Source organism: Eretmochelys imbricata, chromosome 10 (genome assembly GCF_965152235.1).
Source record: "Eretmochelys imbricata isolate rEreImb1 chromosome 10, rEreImb1.hap1, whole genome shotgun sequence".
NCBI lineage: Eukaryota > Metazoa > Chordata > Testudines > Cheloniidae > Eretmochelys > Eretmochelys imbricata.
Window position 1 is genome coordinate 74,844,772 of NC_135581.1, and position 22,646 is coordinate 74,867,417.

Sequence of the window (22,646 nt, forward strand, 5' to 3'; positions counted from 1 at the left end):
TACTGGACAAGTTAGATAAGGATGCAATACACACTTTAAATAGTAATCTTGAAATTGCATATGTGGGTGTACAGTGAACATGAGTGCATTTTGCTGTAATTAGTGCCTTTTGTATTGCATGTGAATTGCCCATTTTAAATTTACCTTTAAAGATTCTCCTTTAAAAATTATCTGGATTAAGGAACTATTAACATACATATAACATACATATACACAGTTATATTGAAGAAAGGTATCATTATTTTTCATATCCACGCATGTAATTCCTCTAGTATCCACTCATTCTACAGGCTCCCCAAAATGCAGATTAATCTAGATTAGATTGTGAATTCTAGATTAGACCTTGATCCAGCCAACACTTTCACATGTAGTTAATGTTAAGCATTTGATTTCAATGGGACTTAAGTATGTACATAAAGATAAGCCAGTGAGTAAGTTTTTCAGGATTTTCAACTGGGACTGTGTCTTTTATTTGTGTTTTGTACAGCACCAAGGCTGTAATAAAGCACTTGAGCATGTGCTTCAAAGTAAGCATGTGTTTAAAAGCTTTGCTGAACAGGGGCCTAAATATTCTGTAGGACACAAAAAAAATAAATTTAGGCTGAAACGTGCCCTGTACCACATGCCAGTGCCAGCAGTAGACCAGGCTGTTGGAGGCTTCTCTCCCCAGCACATGCAACAGAAGGGCAAGATCACAACCTGACATTCAAGAGAGCATGAGGGAGGGGGGAACAGGCTACTGTGACAAACAGAGCTCTGAGAGGGCATGATCTGCGAGCTAGAGGGCTTGGACAGGTCCCCAGCTGGCTGTCACACATGCTTCAGTCTTCAACAAGCACTAGCCTGGGGTGAATGCTGCTGCTGCTGCTTTTCAAAGGAGAGAGAGTTCATGCACACTCTGTGTGGTATGGCTGCAAGGCCTGCACACGCAGGATGTCTCTTGTACAAATGGATGCCCACTGTCGCACTCCTTCTCTGCGCTCACCTCATCCCAGCAGGAAAGGAACACAGCAGGATTTAGCCTTTAGTTTGCAATGGGAGCTACTTTTTCATACTCTGACGCAGAATTTGGGCGTGCAGATTCCTTGTTTGGGCTTTGATTCTGTAAGCTGCTGCACACGGGGACTCCAGCATCTGGGCTGGCTTGTATACTCACAGAGCCATTCAAGATTCACTGGGGTACATCCAGTGCATTGGAGTGCATGGGGTCTGATGGCACTGAATATCTTCCATGACTGGGGCCCTGGACCTCTAATTTTAAAATCGGAAGCTAAGCTAGTAATGAAAAACCATAAAAAAAATGAAGGAGTTTGTTTGGAGAGTGTCTGGAAGTTTGGATGCTTTTCTGAAGGTTACCAAAGCTTTAGAGTCTGGAAATTGGGCTTCAACATTTTTATGAAAATGGATTTTTGGTATTTTGGTATTTCCTTTACCAAAACAAGAAAGTGCAGAGATATGCTAACACAATCCTGAATTCCCACACAATCTACTTTTGGCCTAATAAAAGATATTACCTCACCCACCTTGTGTCTTTACAATCTACTGAGTTAGTTATATCATCCTCAGTGCTGGAGAAAGTAAAGCACAAGAGAGAGCTATAAAGAGCAGCAGATATAAGCATGAGGTAAAGTTACAAGAAACACAGCTGAAAAATGCACTTAGATAAAAGTTTAAAAATGAATAGGATACCTATTTAGTGCAATACTGAACCCCCTTAAAACATTTTTATTCTCTTTACTTTCTTATCTCACTCTAAATCCTGTCTTCTCTGGGCAAGGAAAAAACAAGAGTTTTTTTCAGACTCAGGAACTACCATATGCTGGAAAAGAGGAACACATCATATGCTGTCATTGCAGACTCATCCTTTACAGTACCACCTACAGTGGAAGTCTAGCTGCAGGCTAGAGTTATACAATATCACAGAGAAAGATTAAGCATTACATTTATTGTGGTTGCTGGAAGGCGATATTATTGCTATTTCAGTAGGAGATTTATAGCAATATTTAATGAATGCTACTAGTTTTGTTATCAGTCAGTAACCATACACATGTTGTGCATATGGCAAGATTAAATTAAGTCTTTATAGTAACCTTACAAAAGTTGAACATTAGTGTTTGGCTGTAGCAAATATAGTGATATAATGAAATCGTGTTAGTATAATGGCATGCTATTGTTATTTGGACATACGTTGTTGGCCAAAATATAGGCAAAATTAGCCTTATCACTTTAGGCATTTTCCTAACGAAGAAATTTATCATGATCTGTCTTTTGGAATGCGTGGAATAGTTATTTGCCTCAGTCTATTTATGAAAATATCATAGGTCAGAAACAGTGCAGGTACTAAATGCAATTCTTTTTAAAAAATAAAGATTTTAATGATATTTTCCAGTTTAGCTATATCTGAATCATTTGGCTGAGCTCACTAAATTAGGAACTGTTACAGTAGATCAAAAATATGCGAAACTTAGGAGTTCCTAGAATTATTTTTTTTAATCAGGGTAGTTTCCTAATATCCATTGTCCGTTTCAAGGCAGTCAACAGATATAATGAGAGATTGAAGAGCAATAATAAAGGCAACCAACTGCTGCTTTGGGGTTTTTCCTAAGATTTTTTTTCAAAGCAGAAAAGAAAAGATTCATTATCCTAGATAGGCCATAAGAAAAATCTTATTTCACTTTTCTTTGTTATAACATTTAGTCAGTGATCAGATTATGTATAAGTACATTACATTATATATATTATTATTATGCAGAAAACACTGCATGGATGGAATGAAACTGAAGTGAAATTTTCACTAACATGTATCATAGCTAAATGATGGGGCCCGGGAACTGCTCTTTATGTTGCAGTGCACCATATTTAGGTTCATGATTGGTATCAAGAGTCATTCTCTCAAACAATACTGGTAGGTGCAGCCTTTATTCTTCAGGAAGGGGGTTTATTACAAGATCCTGCTACTGAAACTTCATTCAAGATTAGGTGTAAAGACAACAGCCCACAGAGGAATCTCCTAGTTTGGATGTTCTAGGCCAGTGGTTCCCAAACTTGTTCCGCCGCTTGTGCAGGGAAAGCCCCTGGCGGACAGGGCCGGTTTGTTTACCTGCTGCGTCTGCAGGTTCAGCAGATCATGGCTCCCACTGGCCGCAGTTCACTGCTCCAGGCCAATGGGAGCTGCTGGAAGCGGCAGCCAGTACGTCCCTCATCCTGCGCCGTTTCTAGCAGCTCCCATTGGCCTGGAGCAGTGAACCGCAGCCACTGGGAACCGCAATTGGCTGAACCTGCGGACACGGCAGGTAAACAAACTGGCCCGGCCCGCCAGGGGCTTTCCCTGCACAAGTGGCGGAACAAGTTTGGGAATCACTGTTGTAGATGATTAAAAGCAACAAAAGGAGACCATGTGTGAAGCAGATTTGCTACAGTCAGCGTATCCTTGCTAGAGCAACAAGATTTCAAGGGTGATGTTCTCAGTACATATGTTTTTCCTCTCTCTTCTTTTTAAAAGACAGAGCAATCTGGCTACTTCTTACCCTTAGCTGAATTGTAGGTGCAAATCAAACATGTGGCAACTAACCAAGTCACTTTTTCTCCCTGTAACAACAGTTAATTCCATAAGATTTATCAGGGTTTTACAGCTGTTGGTAGTTTGGGATAACTATTATGTTCATAGATGTGCGCTAAAATTTGGATAAAAGAAACCAACTGTATCATGGAATCATTAGAGAGAATATATGAGTGAGTAAATTAATTTAAATTGTTGTTGAATAAAGCATCTCATTCTGTTGAACTCTGATCACCTTTATTTAAGTGGCAGTGTAGCAGTAATTAAAAAGGGTTAATTACATATTTTTAAAGCACACATTTGCTTATAATTTTTAAATTAATTTTCTAAAATGCATGCACATTTTTCTGTCAGTCAGTTTATTGGTCAGATGCTTTCTTCTGGGTGAGCTGTGTATAGTGCACAACTGTAAAGATTTTTTTCCCCAGGGTTAATTAGAGCAGCCTTCAGACTGCTCTAAACTCTGCTGGGTGCCAACACAGTCAGCTGAGATGGGGATCACTGAGATGTGCAAAATACATTGACTTTCCCCACTCTCCATTCTTTAACCTATCTTTCTTTTCAGCAATAAACTGTAACCAAATCTTTTGATGGTTCAGATATGTTCAAAATATTTTTTTAATCCCTTCTGGCTTTTAGGTTTTCCTTGTAGGTTTTCCTTGCCATAGACTAAAGAGGATTGGAAGCTCAAATAAGCATCCAAAATTTTGGTTGCTTATTTGAACTGAACCCAAACTCTGAACCTTTGGAAGTTTGCTCTTCATTAATTTTCAGAGTAGAAATAGGTGTGAGCTTACAAAATCCAGATGCAGGTTCAGAAATAGGTGGGACATGCCTATGTGTCATAATGGCACCTCTTTAAAGATGCTATCTTGTGCTCCAGAATCTCAGCTTTTATTAAAAACAACAACAAACCCCCCATCCCCTTGCCGCCCAAACCATAAAACAGGCAGTCTCTAATTGTTAGGGCTGTGAAGAAAACCTCAAAAAATGTGAACTGAGTGTAACTGATGCAGAGGTTCCACGTGTGCCTGGAAAGATCCAGGAACAATAGCTCTGAGAGATGTGAACTGCCTCATCAAAGTGTTAACTCAGATGCCCATTAGTAACAACATTCAGATGTCAACATTATTAACCATTTCACTCCTCATGTAAGAGAGGAGAGCGAGGCTTACAGATCTGCACAATTTGCTGTGAATCCAAGTTTGGTGCTACAAGTGGCGAAGGTGTTGTTTGGGAGATACTACCATTTGTTTTGCCTCTCAATCAAGAAGGGGCCACACCCAAAGAGCCTAGCAGAGCCCATGGACATATTGACAGAGTCAGCTCAAAGCACCCAACGGAGTTCAGAGGGCACATGTTATCATATTTTGAATATCTGTACACTTTATAGTGAGTGGAGTCTCATTTTGGTAACTCATATGGGCGGAGCTTATTTTGTGGCTGAAACTTGAAAAAGTGACACTATTTCATAGACTATCAGTGTTGGAAGGGACCTCAGGAGGACATCTAGTCCAACCCTCTGCTCAAAGCAGGACCAATCCCAACTAAATCGTCCCAGCCAGGGCTTTGTCAAGCCTGACCTTAAAAACCTCTAAGGAAGGAGATTCCCCCACCTCCCGAGGTAACCCATTCCAGTGCTTAACCACCCTCCTAGTTTCCTTATATCCAACTTGACCTCCCCCACTGCAACTTGAGACCATTACTCCTTGTTCTGTCATTCTGAGAACAGTCTAGATCCATCCTCTTTGGAACCCCTTTTCGGATAGTTGAAAGCAGCTATCAAATCTCCCCTCATTCTTCTCTTCTGCAGACTAAATAATCCCAGTTCCCTCAGCCACTCCTCATAAGTCATGTGCTCCAGCCCCCTAATAATTTTTGTTGCCCTCCCTGTTTCCCCCCCACCTCACTCTGTTTCAGGTAAGGATCCGGGCTTGATTTTTCTAGGTACTGGGATGTGCATTGTGAGTTTAGGACCACGCTTCAGTTAGTGGCAGCTTTCGCTAGAGTTCATGGGTTCAACAGCACCCACAGAAATCATGAAACCAAGGGTGCAAAATCACCCCGTGCGGGAGGCAGGGGGAAGGAAGCCATGTTTGCTCCTTTGCATGAGAAACTGTATGAGACTCTCCAGCGTGGGCCCTGCACCATGATAGCGCAGCTCCCAGCCACGTCGCTGTGTGATGATATCAGAGTTGTGTGCTGCTGTGGAGAACTGAATGGCAAAATCTGCCATAAGGAGCACTGCAAGGGGGAGGAGTGGGATATGGGGCAATGAGTCTCAGGTAGTCTAGTCTCCAGGCAGCAGGGATGTGGGAATGGGGTGCTGTGCTCATGGCTACAGGGGCCACTCCTGAGCAGCCACGTGAAGTGGGCCCTGTAGTGAGGCTGGCCCCCTACTTTCCTGGTGCTCTCATTGTATCATGCTCTGTTTGTATTTATGCTTTGTTTTGTTTCATACTGTGATTACACTAGAGTTTGGTAGAGCACACCCATTGAACTAGGAGGCTAGATCTGACACTGGCTTCATTTTTTAAAAATTTAGATATTAAAATCCTTGTTAAATTATAATTTTTGTGTGCGTGCAAAACACTGAATAGGAGAGTAGTATTTCTATAATTCTAAAACATAAGTATCAGAACTATTTGGACTTGTATCTGTTTTGTTGTATTTTGCCCCTCTCTCTCCACAAAGGTTACAAGAAATGTTGTATCCTTTAAAAACACCATTTTCTATTAATTCACCTGCTGCATAGAGGTCTTTTTAAAATATGTGTATGCAAGCCATATGCAAGCATAACACAAGAACTAGGGATCACCAAATAAAATTAATAGGCAGTAGGTTAAAAACAGACAAAAGGAAGTATTTCTTCACACAATGCACAGTCAATCTATGGAACTCCTTGCAGAGGATGTTGTGAAGGCCAAGACTATAACGGGTCCAAAAAAGAATTAGATAAATTCATGGAGGATAGATCCATCAATGGCTATTAGCTAAGATGGGCAGGGATGGTTTCCCTAGCCTCTGTTTGCCAGAGGTTGGGAGTGGGCAGCAGGGGATGGATCACTTGGTGATTGCCTGTTCTATTTATTCCCTATGGGGAACCTGGCATTGGCCACTGTTGGAAGACAGGGTACAGAGCTAGATGGACCTTTGGTCTGACCCAGTATGGCCGTTCTTATGTTCTTAAGCATTCTCAACAGCAAAAGTTATAGTAGTGTGCAAGGGTGTATTCTGTTGTTATCTAGCTATTGTGTGTGTATGTATATATATATATTTCTGTTTATTTAACTTTATTATCAGTAGTGGGCAATGTACATTTTACGAAATTTAATTTAAATATGGTAGATGCAGGAATACTGCTTATGTTTTCTCTTTACTTACTAGAAATGCAAGTCATTCACTTAGTTAAATCTTAAATAAAGTATTATTTAAACTTTAATTTTTATTTTAAAGTTTCCCAATATAATAACATAAGGCTATTATGTTACATAGACGTTTCTATTGGGAATAATGTTGATGTGATTGACAAAGTCAATTATACACTATTCTTGAATGTTGGTATCTATGGTTTTAATATTTCTGTATTGCCCATGTGAACAGCTACAATAACTATTGCAGTGGATGAGTCACAATAAATAGCAGCAAATGCATTCTAACCTCTGACTCTGTGACGAACAGCCTGGGTACTATCTGCAGCTCTGGTTTTAATTTCAATGGCATCAAAGGAAACCTCAAGAGCTTCAGAAAATAACTCCAGCACCATGCCTATGATAAAATAAAATGCTTACCCACAGACATAAATTACCATGGGAATAAAAAGACTACACCAAAATTACATAGTTTCATAATGCTCTTAAATCAAAGTCTGGAGCACAGCTCACAAATTGTGAGTCACACTACTTGATAAGCAGTCTCTTCTGGCACTGGCTAACCTAACGTGTTTCTTCAAATGGTGATATTTGGTGGTACTGTATATACCTGGATTGTTTGGGGCATGCAGGATGGGTATCAGAGGTAACTTCGGTAGCACTAGTGTCCCAATGGATTCTGCCAAACGTGAACTCCAGTATGTTTTTTTGTTTTCAGTGGGGTTGCGTAGAGGTAGAGGAGAATAGAATTTGGCCCTCTATTTAGTGCCATTACAACCCCTGATGAGACAGTTGCTGCAGGGAGGAAGTGAAGGTTTATTATGATGAGAAGAATAATCCTCTTATGAAAACTAATTTTCCAGCATGCATGTTAGAAAACATTTTTCCATAGTTCTCACTGTAACACTGCACTACATAAGAACGGCCATACTAGGTCAGATGAATGGTCCATCTATCCCAGTATCCTGTCTGTGACAGTGGCCACTGCCAGATCATTCAGAGGGAATGAACAGAACAAGGCAATGTTCATGTGATTCCCCTGTCGTCCAGTTCCAGCTTTTGGCAACTGGAAGTTTAGGAACTCTTGGATCATGGAGTTGGGTCCATGACCATCTTGGATAATAGCCATTGATGGACCTATCCTCCATGAATGTATCTAATTTGTTTTTGAACCCAGTTATACTTTTGGCCTTCACAACATCCCGTGTCAATGAATCCCACAGGTTCCATAGTACTTCCTTTTTTGTTTGATTTACACCCACGGCCTATTAATTTCATTGGGTGATCCCTAGCTCTTGTGTTCTGTGAAGGGGTAAATAATTCTTCTCTATTCACGTTCTTCATACCAGATGAACTCATGTCCCTGTGAACATGACTCTTAGTTAGACTTCCATTGCCACTGAAGTTGAAGCTGCATGTAATTACTTTATGCCCTAGTAAATCATGCTCTCCTTAATAGTGATGGCAATCCAAGGGTACATCTACACTATTAAAAAAACCCAAAACCCTGTAGCAGTAAGTCTCAGAGCCTGTGTTCGACTTGGGCTCGCGGGACATGTGCTACAGGAATAAAAATAGCAGGGTCGGCTTTCCTGCTCAGGCTGGAATGGGGTGGGTCTCAGAGCCCAGGATCCATCCCGAGCGGGAATGTCTACACTGATCAATTTTAGCTCTGTAGCTTGAGCCCAAATTAATTGACCCAGGCTCTGAGATTCGCTGCCACTGATTTTTTTTTTTTTTTTTGCAGTGTAGACATATACCCCAAGAGCTTCTGTATGCAGTGCCAAAGTCAAGACATCATTCCCATGAGCTATAAAACTGAAACCCTGGCCACAGCATTTATTGCAAGAGGACTCACATGCCCTTGACCAATTCTGATGTCGGAGCTTACTATCCAATTTGCCTATCCAATTTCCTTTTGGGCTTGTAATTGGATAAACTGTGCTTTGGTTCCTTCCTAACCCCTTCTATTTCCTGTTGCTGTGGCAGCATGTGTACTATGATGTCTTCACTGCGGAATTAGCCTGGGCTTTTACCTTGATGTTGTCTCATAGCCCAGCTATCCACAAACACAAACTTCTCACCTGATTTTAGTGGTGCTTTCAACCTGGGCTAGCTGGCCCGGGTTGGGGGGTTTCAGCCTATGTTCTGTTTTCACTGGTACTGGTATCTCACTCACTTTGTGTTGAGGATGCAGGCTAAATCAAGTGCTGATAGTCCTCCAGTGCCTTCCCACAATTCCCCATGTGTACCCAGAAGGCAGACAAGTTATCCAACAATTCACTGGGAAAGATTGATAGAGCAACTCAGCTTACTGCAATCCAGGAATGTGCCCCCAGCAGTCCTAGCAACACACCTGGGGTCAAGCAGCACCAGTGAGGATACAGTAATTCAAATAGGACTTTGCAGTGTGGCTGCTCGCACCTGGGTTTGGCTAACCTAGGTGCTTATCACCCAGGTAACCCTGCAATGAAGACATACCATATAAGGTTACATTCCAGTGACCAGGGGAGGAAGAGTCTCTAAACATACTGTGCTAAATCTGTAAACAATCACAATAGATATTGATGATAATTTTCATCTACTCAATATTGTTGGTAACCTCTGATTACAGTCACTTCAAAGGTAACTAAGATCATTGAGCCTTTTCCATACTGCCGTACAGGCCATTTGTAACCCCTAAAACCACATTCATCCCAGCTACTGAGGGGTGTCTAAAATGTCCTTGCAATGCTCATGATAACTTGGCCCAAATTTACACACCACTTCTGTCCCCAATTGAAAGTAATTAACTATATGCTTAACTTTAAGCATGTGTCTAAATCCATCCCTATTCAGCAAGCAGAGTACTTAAACATGCTTAAGTCTCATTGAAGTCAATTTAAGCTGTCAGGCTGGTTTTTGTTGTTGTTTGTGTAAACTATTATTGTCAACATATTCTTTAAATGCTTAGCTTTTTCAATGCATTACTTTATAAATCCATTGTTGGGTGAATCAATTGTAGCTTGGAGTTCATTGCCTCTGCAAGCTAAAGTTGAGCCAGAGTACTTGAGATTCCAAGAATCAAGTGGATCAAAAGAGGCTTTCATTAGTTTAGTCGGGACCAACTCAATATCTCATAACACAGACCGTTTCATAATAAGGGATTTTGAGTACCTCCCCTAATAACTACAGACTAAGAAGAAATCAGTTTGCTTTCCATTAACTCCTAAAAACAGCACTGATTGCCAGATAAACTTAAAAGGGAATGATCAGTGAACTTGACTCTGACAAATGTAAAAGCTTCTTAAGCAGGTTTTGTGTGTAATTTCTACAGTCTGATTCTTATGCAGAAGAGCAAAAAAAAAATGCATTTGTTTATGTTCACCTAGTGGAATTCTTTTAAGAAGTAAGGAGGAGGTTTTCTGGTACCTTTTTTCTTTTTAAGGAGGGAAAAAAGACTCGCATGTTTGATCTTTATTTTTTTCAGAAGTTGTGTCCTGAGAGAGGTGCGGGGGGAGAGGGGCAGAGAGAGAAAGGAAAAGAATGAAATAACCTGGTTTTCTTTTCTTCAACGAAAGCCCATCACCATCTTGGTTTGAGTATTGCAGCTTTAAAATACGTTTTCTCTCCCACCTAAAGACAATTGAATATCTAATTCTTTTTGACTGACTGTAGAGAGACGGGTCCATCTGTTTTAGAATATTCTCCTTCCTAGAAAGAACTTATTTAGGAAAGGTTTCAGAGTAGCAGCCGTGTTAGTCTGTATTCACAAAAAGAAAAGGAGTACAAGTGGCACCTTAGAGACTAACCACTTTATTTGAGCATAAGCTTTCGTGAGCTACAGCTCACTTCCTCGGATGAAGTGAGCTGTCACTCACGGAAGCTTATGCTCAAATAAATTGGTTAGTCTCTAAGGTGCCACTAGTCCTCCTTTTCTTATTTAGGAAAAAAAAATGAGTATCACATTTTCCAGATTTCCAGCCAAATTCTGGGGCATGGCTGGTCTTCAGAGTTGACAGGTTGTGAGGAGGAGGTATATAAACAGTTCCGTTAAAGCTCACATTTGCTTCAGGTCTGCTCTAACTTACACCGGCTCCAAAGGGACGTGCTGGCTATGCCTCCTGTTCCATATCCATTGGGGAGTGGTATAAGTCTACACTAGGTCCATCACACTTTGGGTTATCCTCCATGAGTCAGTGCAACCAGTTATGGCCAGATTGTGCCAGCAATGTCGTTCAAAGTAGATACACCTCACTTGTGCATCTAGCCTCATGAGAGCTTAATGACTGTAGAGTCTGCAGGCTTGTGGTACATAAAACTATAGTTTGAGTGTTCATTATAATATATTTTTTACATTTCTTAAGCACTTTGAGATTTGTATGAAATGGGTTTGTCTGCAGACTCAAGATTCTTGCCCTATTTTAGAAGCTTCTGATCTTTGATCGCATCTAAATTGTGCTTGTTTGGATAAATTTTCCTTAAAATGATGCAGGTAGGTGCAAATTATATCTGGTATAGTCCCTATAGAAATTAGAAATTGTCCCAGCCTTCACATGATGAGGAAGGGACAGGTAGTACCGTACTCCTTTTGCCAGTGGAAAATATTAGACCAGAGTTAGTGCAATATGTGATCCAGATGTATCAAAAAAGGAGCAGTTGCTCCCATATACAGAGCTGACAATGCTTTTCATTTTGTATTTGTAGCACTTCCAGGACAGTGCATCCAGGCTGGAATCAATTGTTTTGCAAAACCAGGCATAGACCCATGCAGGGTCCTGTGTTCAGTATTTATTGCCAGGGGCGGAAATAACCTGTTCTGTCATGGAGTGTCTGCACCCCAGCTTTGAAAGCATCTCCTTCTCAGCTCCTGATACAGAGGGCCTTTTGGATCAACTCTGTGGGTCCAGGGTGGTGGTGGTGAAGAGAACCATGGTGATGTGCAACAGCTGGCCCACTGAACTTCATGCCAGATTGCATACCAAAGCACACCCCTATGAATGATGTGATCATAGTTCCAAAGAAGCTTCTCTCATTGTCCTCCCCATCTTCCCTTCTCTCACTAGTAGGAATTACTGACATAATTACTGTTATTTTTAACTTGCTAATTGTGTACACAGCTATTCTGTGTAACCATGTTTTATAGGTTCACTCACCTGTGTCCCTTTCCCCATATAGCTTCCTCCTCCTTACCAGGCACCAGCTACGCAATGACTATTAACATCTTCCATCTTTTTGAAATGGATGGTTGGCTCACTCCTCCCTTTTTTTAGCAACTGGTAATTCTGTTCTCTTCTGAGTTATATTTAGGGGAGTGAGTGGCCTGCCTGACCCCATCCGATGCCAGCAATGAGGCTGCAACACTTCATCTTCATCTGCTGGAGCTTTAGTTCTGGGGCTGAGAAGGTCCTTACTGTGTGTAAGATGGGAAGCTCATGGGTATGATCCCCTGCACCAAGTGGCACCACAACTTCCTGCTGCAGGACCATAGCTTGATCTTGCAGCCATTGAAATCGATGGGAAGTTTTGCCATTGACTTCAGCAGGATCAAAACTTGCACTGTGTTTTACACCAGTGTAACTCAGTTGCCTTCAGTGGATTTACACTGGTATCAGCGAGAGAAGGATTAGGGAAATGAGCAAACAATTCCATGGACTTCACTGGCAACTTTGCCAAAATTATCTAATTTACTTGGGACGTGTTTGCATAGTATAGTAATGGGCACTGTAGAAGGCCCATAGATGGATAGATAGGACAGAATACTTCTACTTGCTAATCCAGATAAATTTTTATTATTTTAATTTATTTTCTTAGGTCTAGATTTTGTCACAAGGACACAGTTTGTACAACTGCATGCCACTTATGTGTGCCATAACAGGAGCATCTCAGAAAAGGAAATTTCCTTCCCTGTTTTCCCCTCCCCGTTTCCAGAAAGTAGAAATTTGTTGCCGGCCTATACCACTGTCCTGGCTCTTCTGCACTGGCCAGTGAGGAGGGGAATGTGGTGTTAAGGCTTTGCCCATATCATCACCAACTTCTTCTGGGAATGGAGTAAACAAGCACTTAGTCCTATATATGCCACTTCACCTGAACTCAAGATACAAATGTGCTGTGTAGGACAATTCATATTCCTGTATGCAGATATGTAGTCCAAGCGGCAAGCTAACCCTCATTATTATCTGTAACAAACAACCAATGTACAATGGGTAGCAATGGGCTTACATTGCAGCAAGGGAGGTTTTGGCCTGTCAGGCTGGTTAAGCACAGGAACAAATTGCCTAGGGAGATTGTAGAATCTGTGTCATTGGAGGTTTTTAAGAACAGGTTAGACAAACACCTGTCAGGAATGGTTTAGTTATTACATAGTCCTGCCTTGAGTGCAGGGGATTGGATTAGATGACCTTCCAGTCCTTCACTTCTATGGTTATGATTCTAATAATTATTAAAAACCTATGAGGGCAGGGTGAGATTTTGATCCTTAAAACTGCTGATAATTTGCAACCTGGAACTGTAAAATAATTACACACAGCCCCATTTACTCTGTGTTCCTCATAGTTTGATTGGTGAGTCATATCACGCTGCTCTGAAGACATTTAGAACGTATCTGATTGGTTAGCGTGCTTCTGTGAGGGTTAAAGTGTCATGCCCGTTGCCTACTTTGCAGGATAAATTAGAGTCAAAGGAGGATGAGAGCCATTTATATGTGGGGTTGTGGGTTTTTTATTTTTAAATTTAAATAATAATCTGAATCATCATAACATAATATAAAGGGACCAATATCAAACAACCATGGCTCATTCCTGAGCTTTGATTTTTATATCCATGCATGTTTAAAAAAAAAAAAAAAAAGGAAAGGAAAGGAAAAAAAAAGAAAAAGAAAACCAAACATGTGTGCTGCCTTTTAATAAAGATCATATTAAAAATTCAGTAAATAGCAATATCTCTGATCTTTTAACAAAAGCGGCTGGTGTACAGGAAATTAAATGGAAAAAAAACTTGTTAATACTTTTTGATTTCTGTATATGGTGGCTAAAAGCAGAATTCTTTAATTCACAGAATTCTCCTCTCTTTTTTACATTTCTTCTTCTTCTTTATTTATTAATTTTTTAAAAATCTTCTCCAGCACAAACCTTGTCTGGGTAACCTCGGTGTAAATACGGCCTGTTCCTCTGTTACCTTTAAAAATAAATAATAAAAGAATAATAACAATAAAAAAAAAAGCAGTTGTGTCATTGTCTCATCCCTGTGGCCTTGCTGTGAGGGATCCGTCTCAAACCTGGTGATAACCTGATAGACTTTATCTTGTCTTTTCTAGGCCTCCCTGAAGCCTGCCAACACTTCGACTGGCTGTTAGGCATTTTAAATATCCCCCATGAGCCCTAACCTTACCCCTTTTCTCTTCTTGTCAGCTGGAATGTCTCAGAGCTGTCAGAGGCTTGTTGCTTATTGATGTTTCCGTGTGTTTTATGTCTTGTCTGAGATATGACAGCCCCTGACACAGTGCTGATTTCAATCAGCCTGCTTCTGGAGAGGCCTAAGATTTTTTTTACTCACACAGTCCCAGCCTCTAGCATACTTCAGAGGCCTCCATCTAATGAAAACGTTTCAGTAGACTGAAATAAATGCCCAGTGCAACAAACAGCGGTTGATGAATTCACAAGATTGGGGAGTGGGGGGAGAGAGAGAAAGAAACAAAACAAAACAAAAACCCTCTGCTTTTGTTATAAGAAAAGCAAGAAGACAGAGTGACCCCATGAGCCAAAGGTTCTGACACTGAATCAAATCCCTTTAGGCCTGAACTGGCAGGCTGGGCCCGGCTATAGATTACTTCATCATATCTTAGAACTAGGCTTGTATGTACCTCAGGATACCCTACGTGTAAAAAGCTGGATATGTTACCCCTGCTGCCCATTAAGTCAAGTCTCAATGTCTTGCAGAAAATGAAGGTCTGTCTCGGGGAGCATTAAAAGCAAGCTGAAGGGGAAAGAAACATGTCATTACTAAAGCCAGAGATCTCAATTATTTGCATTTATCCTGTCTTGAAAGAAAGAGGATAGTCAGTTTTACACTAGGTCAAGTATTTTTATTTACAATTTACAGGAAAAAACCTCACTAAAACAAAGCTTTGAAACATGTGGTATATTTGTTTAATAAGGGCTTGATCATGCCTCTAAGGCATAGCCCTGCATTGGGGGCTGGGGAGAGCTGCATTCCCACAGTGGGAGATCCAGGAGACATTGTGCCTCAGGCAGACACAATTCCACCAGGCGTCCCAGGGAGCACCCCACCGTTTACACCAGCTCTGCTTATGGGTATGCACAGTGCTTAATTTGTGCCAGGGCTGAGCCGACACCATTAGGTTTGGCAGTCTGTAGCCCTGGCACCTCTGGGCTTGCTGCATCAGTTATGAATATAAAACATTTTCTTGAGCCCCAGCACCTTATTGCGTGAGCCCCAGCACCTGTTTCTTTACAAATTAAGCACCTTGTATGCATGGAGCAACAGCCATGGTGCTGCCCTTTGCCATTCAGTTCGCAGATGTGAACACTGCTGTATGTACTAGCCTCACATAAACTTTATGCATAGACAGCACAAAGTTCTCTTATTGCAGGTGTTGAATTTGTTTTTCTCCTATATTCTTGTCTTCAGGAAGAACAATTTAAAAAACACACACACCCTTTCCCTAACTTTTGAACAACATCAATGAAATTCATAACCACAGTGACTCAGATGGTTTTGTTTGTAACAGAGAGAACTCTGGGCGTAGTGTTATTCTGTCCTTCCGATGGGAGACTTTAATCCTCAGATTTATTTTCACAGATCTCAGCGCCCAGTTTTGAGCAACAAATTATATCGGTGCCTCCAAGCCAAACAAGGAGTGAAAAATTCTATTTAAAAGAAAGTGGAGGGAGGAAATAATACTGTCCATCTACCTACAGCAGAATTCCATTTTTAAACTGCTTTGATATTTTTAACAATATTAATATAATAACAGCAGCATGTGCCTATTGGGTTAGTCTGTATTTTATAACTTAGTATCCAATTTCTCCCTTGTTTCCTGCAGGACTGTCACTATTAATTCCTGCTCCCATTTTTTCCGTCAGTGTGAGCATTGTCATTGGACTATTGTTTGTAAGTAATAAGCGGCCCCAAGTATTATTGTTATTTCACTGTTGCTTATCGAATGTCAACAAATTGACCAAAAGTATTAAAAATCTGGTGTCTGTTTAACCCTCTCTTAGCCAGATATTACCCCCACTCCCATCCCCGAGAATGTAGTTGCTGCTGTAGTCTCTAAGAATAGAAAAGTAGGAAATCAGTCGAAAGGAGAACTGTCACAGGGGAAAAAAATACCTCGGGGGGTAAAGAATGCTTTCATAATATGACTTTAAGATTTTAATTTATATTGGTCCTGACTCATGACACAGCCTGAGCAAGCCAGGGCCTGGGAGTCAGGTCTCCCACTGACCCTTGCGTAGACAGGTTGAGAGAGAGATGTCAGCTGAAAACTCCCAGGGATCATGGGCCTGCCAAGCACTTTGAAAATGACTGCCAATTTGGTCTAGTCTCAGCTGAATGCATGCCCAAGAGGGAGGGGAATGGCAGTAATAAAGCAGTTTAGTGGGGAAAGATATTGCTTTCAAGCTCCCAAACCAGTCTATTTTATGACAATATCACACACACACACACACACCCCATCTTTTGAAGAAAGGCATGACCGAGGATAATTCACATTGACACCCCCGCTTCTACCCTCAAAGAATCCAACCTACCAAATAACCGAAATCCCTCCCCCCCCCAAAAAAAAACTTTGAAAACCCTTGAAACAAATCAATCTAAATGAATGAAATCTAAAAACCCAAACCAGAAACCCTATTCCAAGCAGAGCTTTTAGCCTGAAAATGTCTTTGTGCAAGAGACTCAGCAAAGTCCACTAGGGACTTTACTATTGCTATCAGGTTTATGTGGAAGGAACTCAGACGCTCCAGTGATAGGCAGCAGTGTAAAAACCATAAAGAGATATATGATGCTTAGGATCTAAAGCGTCTTCTCCAAATCAGGCAAGTATTTTTTTAAAGCAATATTGTTGTTAAGTGTTCCAGTGTGCAGTGTTTGCACGGCTGTTAGCTACTGCAATGGAAACACTAGCTTCCATTTAATTATACGGTAATCAATTTTGCTTCCATTTTAGTATATTCCCCTATGACATGTCAAGGTTAAGACAGAAGCTTTGTTGTGAAGTGGATCAAAGGTGATAGGGCTCTTCAGATCACTCCGGCCCGACACTGTGTCTCTTACTCACATGATTAGTGCCATTGAAGTTAGCGAGATTACATGTCTGAGTAAAAGCTTGTGGGATGAAGGGCTAGAAAGGCAAAAAGACAGATACCAGTATTTGCTGGTATCATAGTGTATCCCACATTTGTTTTTCCAGGAATAAGAACTACTTAGTGCACTTAACTGTACTGGTTAAGAACACTTAGATACCAAAAAAAACCACAAAAAACGTGTTTTTTGGCAGACACTTTCGTCTGCTGCAGCATCTGCCTCCAATATGCTGCGTACCTGCATAGATACATTTGGGAAATGAAAGGTAACAAGAATTTATCAAAGGATTATTAAGCGTGGATGCTACCATTCACAACTGTTACAGATATAAATTGTCTTAATGAAATCATTTGCTCCTCAATTTAATTTTTGTCAGAAGGTCTTTTGTTTGAACTTCCAAAATGTAATCTAATATGAAACCAGTTGCTTCTGCTATTTTTTTTTTGGTTTGGTCTTCATGTAAAATACTTCAGTGAAAATGCCATGGTACCTTTGTTTATACTCTGGTAGAAATTTAACATAACAACCCTCCTCCAAACAAAGAGCAAAACCAAAACCCCACTTTTCTTTTAGAATTTAATAGGGGTAAAGACAATAGTTTCAATAAAAGTGACTCTAACCAATCTATAGAATTTAGTAGGATTTTTGAACTACCCTAAATGGTCCTGGAGCAGGGATAGAATTCTGTACTCAGTTATTTAGGATGGTTAATAAAAACGCATAGGGATGATGTTATTTTGTTTTAAATTCTGTAGAACTTTTTCATAAGCGCAATCCACAACTCCACTGCAAAGAAACAAACAAACCCTCCTTCAAAGCCCCTCATTAAGATCTTCATCCTGATGTGTCATAAGAACTAAGGTCTGGAGCCATCAAAGCCATTAAGCACACACTTACCTTTAAGTATGTAAGTAGACCCATTAAAGTTGTTTAAAGTTCAGTACGTGCTTAAGGGTATTGCTGGATTGGGGCCTCAGTGCTACCAAATCTCTCTCCAGATTCAATAACATAACCATTCTTTTTATTCTTCAGACTTCAAAAATAAATTAATTTTTAAAGTATATTCCACCGTTCATATATTGTACACCAATATACTTATCCATACATGTTATACACAAAGGTTCAAATTTTGCTTTCAGTTATACTGGTATTTTAAAAAAATGCCTCTGACACACTAAAAAAAAAAAAAAGTAACTAGATGAACATGTATTCATCATTACACCATGTGAGAGGAAAAGCCCAGTCTGTAGGTATCAGGCCTAGAGAGATGCTGACAGCTGAGGACTACTAGAAGCGTGATGATCTGAGGCTCTTTCCAAATGGAGAGAAAAGAACTAGCTCCTGAAAAAGGAAATGGACAGCACCTTTGAATACACATTTTTTTTCTATAGGCTTAACCCTCAGATGTTCCCTTTCTTGTGGAGGTTGGTGTGGAACTTTGATTTAGCCTCACCAGCACAGCAGAGGGAAGAGCGAGCTGTACCAGCAAAAGGGCCGGGGCAGGTTATGTTGCTCCAGCAGCAGGGGAACCAGAGATTTAAGTCTCAATATGGCCCTGGGTCTGCTCTTTGGGCAGTGTAACTACATGCTGCCCCTTACTCTGGGCTTGTGACAAAGCCAACAATCCAGAGTTTTAGTAAGAAACTATTCCAAAGAGGCAACTGTGGTGGAGTGGAGTTACCTCACAAACAATGCATATAAGACATGCAATTGAACCATTAGGTATTCATCTGTGGCAGGTGAACTCTTCAGTATAGAGCCCTTTCCTTCTTCACTCCTTTTGAAAGGAGCCAGAGCCCCAAATGGTTATCTCTAGTTCTGGAAGAATCATTAGTTCTTCCCTTTAAGTTAGCCGTCTGCCTTCAGAGACCTTGTCAAAGCTTGCTAATCTCTTTTCAGTTATTAAAACTACTAGGAAGGCCCATCTTTTGTTCTTTTGGCAACTTGCTCACAAAAAGTATTTAGTTTTTCATACCATTTTACGATGAAATTTGTATTTTCAGCCCCAAAATGGTGTGCTTATTTCAGTTCTAACAGGATCTTATTGTGCAAAACCAAGTAACAGAAGAAGAAAAGCATTTGCTTATGGAATGTGCATCTAGAGATATTACCAATATGCACTGGAAGTAATCAGAAAAGTATGAAACACATGTGAGTATTTCTATATTTCACTGTGAATTCAAAACCGGTCTGGGTTTTGCAAAATTTGGTGAAATATTACTTTCACCGAAAATGAGCCCCTTTCCAACCAAAATGTTTCTGTTCTGTAAAGACATGAATTATCATGGCTCTCCATGTATTTATAACCAAATACAAGTTTTGTGCAATTTTCTGAAAACATAAAGTTTTCAGGAACATGAAAAGAGATGTGTAACTGAATGGATTCTAATGCAGGACTAGAGTCTTAAACATTAGGGACCACATTTTCAACCCTTTATAGACACAGTTTTGCTCCAGCAATTCCAAGTAGTGTTATTTATATATATAACCATTGGTTACACACACACACACACATTTGTACTTATGCATCTAAGTATCTCATTGCACCCACAAATTAGATATTTCAACATACAAGACCTTGACCCTCTAAGCTGCTGAGAAATTTTTGGAAGTGCTGAATATTGCTCAGCATCTCACAAAGGAGTTTAGCTCCTTACAAGATTAAGCCCTAAATGTCTTAGCCCCCAGTATTACAATGAGTTCTGCTTGGTTGATTCCTGTGCCCATGCAGAGCCATTATCTTCAGTAAGGCTAGGTATGGGTGCAGGTATCTGCCCAGATTGGATCAGGACTTCAAAGTGATCCTGCAATTATTCAAGTGACAGTGCTCAAGCAGAGACTGGTGTTTGAAAATCTGGCCCTAAAATACGTTTTTAAAAATAAAATATTTTAAAATATTTTTTTCTTGCACTTGCCTACTGATTTTCTTTCTTTGAGTCAATTCCACATACTCTCTGCAGAAACACCTAAAATAACAGAGTGTAGGAAATTGCTTCTGGCTGTTCTCACCCAATGGAAGAACAATGTGTAATTCTGAAAAGATTGAAAATTCTGGAAATAGCATGAGGGATACGGAGAACTGTTTCTGTTTAATTAAAATGGCACAAATGTATCCATAAATTCTAGATAATATATGACATGCATAATGCATGGACATTTTACCACAGTTTTTATTCACAAAAAGTGCTTATCTATGTAGACACTTGAGTGCTGAAAAAACTTAGGAACCTGACATGACCTATCTGCTAAACTGGAGCTAGTGCAATGGAATTCAACATGGCAAAACTCCAGGTCTGGCTCAAGTTTTCTGCTCTTTAACACAGATCATAGTGTAATTTGGACTAACATAACGTTATACAGTTTTGGCTTCTCCGTGTCAGAAGTACATCAGTTCCTTTATATCTCTTTACTTTGAATGTAAAGTTGTAAATTGTTTCTACAGTCAGATTTGGGCCTTCATCCAAGAGACACTGGGGCCAAATATATCCTGGGTGTAACTCCATGTATTTCAGCTGGCATCCCCCAGGGATAAATTTGAACCAGAGACTGCAAAATGCTGAGGCATTAGTCACTGAAATAGAATCTGCTGCTAAAAAGCTGACAGACATCTTGCTGCCCTTAGCTCAAAGGGCCTATCGAGTGAAGTCAGAAGGACACTTCTTATCCCAGTTTCGTACAGTGATTCATATAGGTGGTTAATAAACAGACTATTGTTATTTTTAACTGTTTTATTTTTATTTTTAATTGCATATTGTGACAAAGTTCCACCTCTACCTTGGTGGGTCTTGTGCTTATTGGCGGATTTGCTTGTCTCGGAGATTCACAGCAGCCCTCAGTTTGAACCTCCTGTGTCTGACCAGGAGTTGGGAAGTTTTGGGGGAACCCGGGCCCACCCTCTACTCCGGGTTCCAGCCCAGGGCCCTGTGGAATGCAGCTGTCTAGAGTGCCTCCTGGAACAGCTGCGTGACAGCTAAAACTCCCTGGGCTACTTCCCCATGGCCTCCTCCCAACACCTTCTTTATCCTCACCATAGGACCTTCTTCCTGGTGTCTGATAATGCTTGTACATCTCAGTCCTCCAACAGTATGCATTCTCACTCTCAGCTACTAGTGCTTCTTGCTCCCAGCTCCTCACATGCACACCACAAACTGAAGTGAGCTCCTTTTTAAACTCAGGTCCCCTGATTAGCCAGCCTTAATTGATTCTACCAGCTTCTTGATTGGCTGCAGGTGCTCTAATCAGCCTGTCTGTCTTAATTGTTTCCAGAAAGTTCCTGATTGTTCTGGAACCTTCTCTGTTGCCTTACCCAGGGAAAAGGGACCTACTCAACCTGGGGCTAATATATCTACCTTCTATCACTCTCCTGTAGCCATCTGGCCTGACCCTGTCACAATATATATATATATATACCTTACACAGAGAAGTGCCTACTCTTTTGGAGCTTATGGTTTAAGCAGGATGAATTAAAGTATGAAGGCAGGAACAGTTTACTTTTTTGTTGTTATTTATTATTTCTTTCCAGTAGCATCCACAATGTGCTAGGCACTTTCCAAACAGAGAAGACGTCGTCTCTGTTCAGGAGACCTTGCAGTCTAAAGGCAGGCATCCAGAAAGAGGAGAGAGGTGCAATGTGTCCATGGAGTGCTCAAGGTGTAACACAAAAGGAAGATGGGTTAGCTGTAGCATTTTAGATAGATTGGTGAGGTGAGGGCCCAGGAAAGATATTACCAGAGCTAAAGTGAGAAATGATCAGATAATGAACAAGAGTTGTGATAAATGAAAGAGAGAAGAAAGGGTAGATTTTAGAGGTATGATAGCAGGCAAAGTGATAGGGCTTCAAGAATTCCTGAGTGTCTGTGTACCTGAGGGGATGGAATAGAACTGTACTCTCCTGGAATCCTTTAGAATCTTATGGAAGTGATACTTATAAGGCTGCTGAGAAGACTCCAAGCACTATTATAGTGTTATCAGTAACAGGTATACCATGATTATAGCTCAGCAGTGGTAGCCTTATGCTGTGCTTACCCAGTGGTCTTTGTGCACACCTATAGATTCAACCCCAAAAAATAAAGAGTCAACAAGGGGACTTTCTCAGCTCCAGTTGTTACCCTGGGCAGTCCCCATTCCAGTTATTCTCTCATCCATTTCTCCTCTCATCTGTCTCCTAGTTCTGATCTCTCAGTCAATTCTCTGCTCTTCTCATCCTAATTCAAGTGCTTGAATTTATTTCCCTGCTGTTGCCTGTTTTCCTCAAGCTCTTTCTAGTAGTATCAATGTATAGTGTATACATTGACAGAAGCCAGAGAGGTTCATAACCAAGAATCTACAACCTGGAGTGATCACAAGCAGAGAAGAGTTGGTTTCTGTCTGATTCACAAACAGAGAAGAGTTGGTTTCTATCTGAAGGT